This window comes from Phacochoerus africanus, chromosome 13, assembly GCF_016906955.1.
Source record: "Phacochoerus africanus isolate WHEZ1 chromosome 13, ROS_Pafr_v1, whole genome shotgun sequence".
Classification (NCBI taxonomy): domain Eukaryota; kingdom Metazoa; phylum Chordata; class Mammalia; order Artiodactyla; family Suidae; genus Phacochoerus; species Phacochoerus africanus.
In genome coordinates, this window is record NC_062556.1 from 3,045,231 (window position 1) to 3,052,248 (window position 7,018).

The window sequence follows — 7,018 nt, forward strand, 5'->3', positions numbered from 1 at the left end:
GGGGTGAGAGGGAGAGAAGGTGTCCTGCACCCAGAGCTGCCCGCGTGCCCGCTTTGCCAGGGCATCGTGCAGAGCCACTGGAACTCATCCGAAGACCTGATGCTCCCTTTCTGGGTGACCCCGACCAAGTCACTCCACTTCTCTGAGCTGCTCTTTTCTCATACATTTTTTAACAAACAGGGCTGCAGATTCCTGGGAAGGGGTTCAGAGCGAGCCTCCCCCAAATGCACAGACTTGGCCTGGGATTGTCTTGCCTTGAAGCCGATCAGGGCCCAAAAGATGCAGGAGGAGATTTTTTTATTCCCCTTCACCCCCCCAAGGAATTCGAACTGGGGCCTGACTCAGCGAGAGCCAGCGCTATTGGCAGACAGAACCCTTATCAGAATGACCTATCTGTACGGCGGGCAAACATCCAATTACCCAGCCTTGTCTTGGTATTGTCCTGCCAGCGGCCCTCCACCCCTTGGAGGCCTCGGGCCCTCACCCCCAGGATGGCAAAGGCCTGCCAGCCCCCCTTGCCCTTGAGGCTCATACCTTTGGGGCTCCCTTACCTGCATAATTAAATGTGTTCTCCTGTTAAATGGTCCTGTGCCAATTTAATTATTAGACCAGACAAAGAACTGAGAAGGGCAGAGGAAACCATTTTCCTCCCCTGCACTTCCATGGGCTTTGTGAGGGTCAGTTGAGAGAATACACGGGGAAAGACTTGAAATACTAATCACCATAGCTCAGTTTTTCTATCTGCAGAATAGGTACAACCTAGAATTTTGTAGTATAGGATCATGAAAAAAAAAATCAGCATGGAGTTCCCGTTGTGGCGCAGTGGTTAACGAATCCAACTAGGAACCATGAAATTGTGGGTTCGATCCCTGGTCTTGCTTAGTGCGTTAAGGATCCGGCATTGCTGTGAATTGTGGTATAGGTCCTAGACGTGGCTCAGATCCCGCATTGCTGTGGCTCTGGCATAGGCCAGAGACCCCTAGCCTGGGAATCTCCATATGCCGTGGAAGCGGCCCTAGAAAAGGCAAAAAGACCAAAAAAAAAAAAAAATCAGCAAATGACTAGAACTTCTGTGACTCTGCATATGATGTCTTTTAAAGTGTTATTTCTTTGGTCTGAGAAAATTTGTTTTTGTTTTCTCCTGCCAGTTAATAGTTATAAAGAGTGACAGTGCTGTACTAGGTATTAGGAGGAGGAGTCTAAAGACACGGAAGTTCTGGTTCCAGCCTTCATGGAGCCTGAAATCTATCGGGGAAGATAAGTTTAACAATGGAAATCACTCAAAAAATTGGTTCACAGTGGTTTTCAGGGCTGGGATGGGGTATAAAAGCCCAATCTCCTGGCAGGGCAAGCCAGGTGCCTACCTGAACTTTCTAGGACAAGATAGCAACTTCCGGTTACCACCAACCTAAAGTCAATGCCAGGAGACGCTAACAAAACTGATTTAAAAGATGTAAATTCAGGAAAGGTAATAAAAACCTGATTGCTAAGTAGTGTATTTTGTTTTAACAAAATCTAATTCTGTAATAATTTGTGCAGTACAACACTTGAATACATAAGGACCTCCAATATTCTTAAAACATGATTTGAATAAACACATCTTAATTTTCTCATTAGTTTCTTGAGAACCCCTGAAAAAGTATTATTGACAATAGCAACATTCCAACAAGAAAACCTTCATTCTCCAGAAATGCTGTTGATACCTGACTTTAGAAACATCTTAACCAAAAAGAAAACTGCACAGTGGATATTTTGGGGGGGTGGGAATTCACAAAATTCAAAATAGGGCAATTTGGTTAGTAGGGGCATAGGGATGAAATGGTTTAATCCTTCAGCAGCAAGTCTCTCATGGCAGCCACATTCGCATTTAGATCCCGACTTTGCCGCTTACAGACTGTTAAGTCCTGGGGCAAATTACTGTGCCTTCCTGAGTGTCATCTTCCTTATACTTTAAATGGGTACTTTTGCCTTGAAAGGACAACGGTGATGACACAATGAAGCACAAAGCTCAGAGCCATCCAGGCACCTCTCCTGGCCAGCAGCAGGGGCCATCCTGGGGGAACGTCTAAATGTGAATGTATCACAGTGGATTCTGATTGTCTTAGCCTCTGCCTCTCCCTAAACAGTGACTTTTTCTAGTTCAGCTCTGAACCTCTCACCATTTACTGCCAAGGAGCAAGATACCTGGCACATAGCAGCACCTCAAGACACGTCAGATGAATGCATGAATAAAAATGTAACAGATCATTTTTGTTTGTCTTTAGGGCTGCACCCGCAGCATATGGAAGTTCCCAGGCCTAGGAGTCGAATCGGAGCTACAGCTGCTGACCTACACCACAGGTCACAGCAAGGCCAGATCCTTAACCCACTGAGCTGGGCCAGGGATCAAACCCTCCACTTCGTAAATACTAGTTGGGTTCATTTCCGCTAAGCCATGACGGGAACAGATAATTTTAAAGCGGAGGCAGGAGTTCCCCACTGTGGCTCAGTGGTTAACGAATTCAACTGGGAATCATGAAGTTGCAGGTTTGATCCCTGGCCTCACTCAGTGGGTTAAGGATCCAGCATTGCCGTGAGCGATGGTATGGGTCACAGACGAGGCTCCCATCCCGTGTGGCTGTGGCTGTGGTGTAGGCTGGCAGCTACAGCTCCGATTAGACCCCAGCCTGGGAACCTCCATATGCCACTGGTGCAGCCTAGAAAAGACAAAAAAAAAAACCAAAAAACAAATAAATAAAACCGAGGCAGAGGAAGAAATAAACTAGTATGTGTGGAATACACCTTAACTAGTAACAGGTCTGTCTCTTTGGCAAACTATTTAAATCTGGAGAAATGGATTAAAAACACCGAAAGAGACCTTTAGCTAGAGGAGGATGAAAAGAAAAAAGGGGAAGAGTAACTATTGCAGCTGTCAGTCACGGCAGAAAGGTCACTCAGATTTCTTGCTAATTTTTTTCTGTAGTGTACAACTAAAACAATCTTTTTTTTTTTTTTTTTCTCCTGTCTTTTCTAGGGCCGCTTCTGCCGCATGTGGAGGTTCCCAGGCTAGGGGTCTAATCGGAGCTGTAGCCACCGGCCTACACCAGAGCCACAGCAAGGCGGGATCCGAGCCGCGTCTGCAACCTACACCGCAGCTCACACGGCAACGCTGGATCTTCAACCCACTGAGCAAAGCCAGGGACTGAACCCGCAAGCTCATGGTTCCTAGTCAGGTTCGTTAACCCCTGCACCACAACAGGAACTCCTAAAACAAATAATCTTAATAAGCCAAAATTGGCTGCACTTTACATGCCAGAAAATACCTAGTGAAATGAGGTTAATTCTCTCGCGTGCTGTGGCAGAGTCATGGCTTTCTAAAACATTAAGATGCAACTGTCTGAATTTTTAATACTGTGCCTGCTGTGTGCACCTTTCTTTTGCAAAGGCTTTGGTTAATATATTGGTAAGGCTGAAGGTCAACTCGTTTTCAAATCAAATCTGGATCCAAACCAGGTTCTCCATTTTAGTTTTTAAAAAGAGTAACAATTAAGGAATATCTTAAAAAGGAGGAAGAATACTTTTTTGTTGATGCTTTGGAAAGGAGTAGCAATGAACTTTTTCACATCTTCCACGCGACCACAATCCGAAGTCTTTTTGAAAACAGAGTATTACGGCATTTAGAAGGCGGCCGCCAAGAAGCCTGGTTCCCTCTCCGAAGGGGCTGCTAAATAGGCTGGAGTTACCGACCGCGCGAGACAAGGGTCAAAGAAACACCGCACTTATTGGCTGGTCCTTGCAGAAGTGCTCCGGGACGCCAGGAGCCCCTCCCCGCGCCTCCGTCGCCCGGCAACCCGGGCACGCCGCCGCTCGGCCCCCTCCCCCGCTGCCATGGCGACGCGGGCAGCCCGCGGGTGCCCGAGCCTCCCCGGCGCAGCTCCGCGCTTGCGCTGCACCTGCTGCGGCGACGGCAACTTCTCAAACCTGTAGCTCGCCCGCCGACCTGCCCGCGCTCTCACGCCGAACTGCTCGCCCTCGCCTCCTTTCACCCTCTCTTTAGAAAGGGTTCCATGGACGCAGGCTTCGGCCACCTGTTGCTTGGTAGGCGCCTCCCCAAAAGTGAGGGAGGGGTGACCACCCGCACAGAAAACCCACTGACCTTTCTCAGCATTCCTCCGCGTTAGCAGGGGGTCTCCGGAGGGATCGACCACCCCGCTCCGAGCTCCAATGGAAAAGAAGTCACGAAGCAGCAGACGGGGAACTCGGCCCCGGCGGGTGCCGCCGCGAGGGCCCCTGCGCCCTCCTCATTTGCACGACAAAGGGCGGGACCTTCAGGCCACTCGGTTTGGAGACGGCGAATCGGTCCCGCGGCTACCTTCCTGGCCAAAGTTCAGGTTGGCTCCAGAGTTCAGAAGGGGTAGTCGGACGCCACGTTCCCCAGGCGGATGAGCGTGCAGTGGCTCCAGCGCAGCGTCAAGCACGCCTCGGGACCAGCGCTGTGCTATTGTTTGCGGTCCTTGAAGGGCGTGGCGGACGGTGGGAGCGGCCGAGAGCCGTTTCAGGCCGACGGAGGTTGAATTTCTTGCAGGGTTTGCGTCTCCTGCCGCCTCCCACCTCCTCCCAGCCCCTTGCTGTTGCATATTCATAAGAAGGCGGGGCCGCTTTCCATCTCTTGAATCTTCAGGGTTGAGAAAGCCGAGGCAAAGTGGGGACGACTCGATCTGGAAGGAAACACTGAGAAGAAGACAGGGTGGGGGAATGAGTGGTAATATAAATAAGCAAATAGAGGAGTCCTTTTCCAGTTTCTTCCCCCACCTTCAGGCAACAGTACACACACACACACCATTGAATTGAGCAAAGGAAACTTCAAGGCGGTCCTGACTCAATTCCTTGGCCCTAATTATAGTGTTAGACTATTTCGAGGATTGCGCGGAGGCGCAGGTATTTTTAAAGATGACTTGACCTATGTGCTCCTCATTCCAAAGAGAGCAGTTAAAAATGACATATGCAGACTTTACTGGTTGCATTGGTTTTACTGAATTTCGTCACAGTGGATTGTCTGCTTTTAATGTGGCGCTGCCCTCTGCTATCTCAAAAAAAAAAAGAAAAAAAAACAGATTTTCTGATTTATAAGCAATTACGTTGCCAGTGGGAACCCATCTTCAGAAAATAAAAATAGCCAGAGGAAAATGGCAGGCCACAGAAGTTCCCATGGGGACAAGGACGGCCTGATTGAGACACACTGAAAGCCACTGGTGGGGAGCCATTCCCCCCCAGGAGCAAGTGGTCCCCAGGATGCCTCTCTTCCCTTCCTGAAATGTCCACTGTGCGAATCATCACTAAATTACATCGTGGAATTCAGATCCAGCTGCCCCTTACAGTCTAGGTGCTTCCTTGAGAAGGTGGCATTGAAGAGAGGTGGAAATTGTGCTATAAACAGTCTAACCCCCCGACACACACAACCTGCCATGATGCTTTTGCCACCATGCTGTCTATTCCTCTGTGTTAAAGACCGATAGAAAAAGCCCTGATGAGATATAACTGGGAGCTGGCAGAGGCGACCACACTAGTTAACCCTCACTAATTACAGGTGGCGAGACTTAGGCATGTTAAAAACCCACTTGTTCTGCGGGTCCTCACTGGTGCCTGTCGACTGGTGGATGGTAGGCCCTGGGGACAGATGAAATTGGGCACTTTCAGGGTGGTATGGCCTTAGACACTGGGGACACAGATGACAATGCAACAGCCCAGGGCACTGCCCTAGGAGCCATCCTTCTAGTGCAGGACATACTGCAAGCAAACCGATACAGAGTCTGGGAGTTATCATTGCTGTAAACAAAAACAAAGCCATTTAGACAGGCAGGTGCTGGAAGCCCAGAGAGTATAGAGGTGTGTGACTTCCTGGATGGAAGCCCCTGAGACCAAGTCCCAGTGTTCTGATGGGGTTTTAGGGCCAGGCTGTGGTCACGGGCTCTGTGACCTTGTGTATATGGGTGCCCTTCTGCGGTTCTCTTTCTTCATCAAGCAAACAAACAAAAGACTGTGTTTTCAGTAGCATTCAGTGTGCAAGGAAGGTTGTCATACTGATGGCACGGGGGTTGCGGGGTAGGGGCAGAGGGTCCGACCATGTGGCTGGCTGGTCCATGCCTGGATGCTGCGGTCAGGTTGCTAGGCAAGGCCCTTCACCTCCAAGTCTAGTTGCTCCTGTTGTAACCAGGGTTAATAATACCCACCTCAGAGGTTTCAGAGAATATTAAATGAGGGGTGCTAAAATAATAGGGCTAGGGGAGTTCATGTTGTGGCTCAGCGGTAACGAACCAGAATAGTATTCATGAGACGCAGGTTCAATGCCTGGCCTTGCTCAGCGGGTTAAATGATCCAGCATTGCCTTGAGTTGTGGTGTAGTTCACAGATGGGGCTGGATCCTGCATTGCTGTGGCTGTGGCATAGACCCATGCCTACAGCTCTGATTTGACCCCTAGCCTGGAAACTTCCATATGCCATGGGTTCGGCCCTAAGAAGACAAAATAAAATAAAATAAAATAATAGGGCTAGCTGTTATCATAATTTCTCACCTTCTGGAGGGCACCCCTATGGCACATCCTTTGAAAGTGGTGGTTGCACTATTCACAATAGGCAAGACATGGAAACAACTCAAATGTCCATTGATGGATGAATGGATTAAGATGATGTGGTACATATACACAGTGGAATACTACTCAGCCATAAAAAAGAACAAAATAATGCCATTTGCAGTGACATGGATGCAACTAGGGGTTGTCATACTAAGTCAGTCAGAAACAGAAAGACAAATACCATATGATATCACTTATATGTGGAATCTAAAATAGGGCACAAATGAACCTATCTACAGAACAGAAAGAGACTCACAGACATAGAGAACAGACTGATGGTTGCCCAGGGGGAAGGGGAGGGAGTGGGATGGATGGGGAGTTTAGGGTTCGTAGATGAAAACTCTTGCATTTAGAATGGACAAGCAACGAGGTCCTGCTGTGCAGCACAGGGAGCTATATGCAGTCTC

General features: G+C 48.8%; 1 long non-coding RNA gene across 1 annotated transcript in view; it reads right to left on the reverse strand.

The window, feature by feature from the left end:
• Positions 1-4,681, reverse strand: part of LOC125113599 (uncharacterized) — a 29,252-nt gene extending 24,571 nt beyond the window's left edge. The window contains exon 1 of the long non-coding RNA XR_007131511.1: positions 4,136-4,681. This is a non-coding gene — a long non-coding RNA (uncharacterized LOC125113599). The remainder of the gene's footprint in view (positions 1-4,135) is intronic.
• Positions 4,682-7,018: the final 2,337 nt, after the last annotated feature.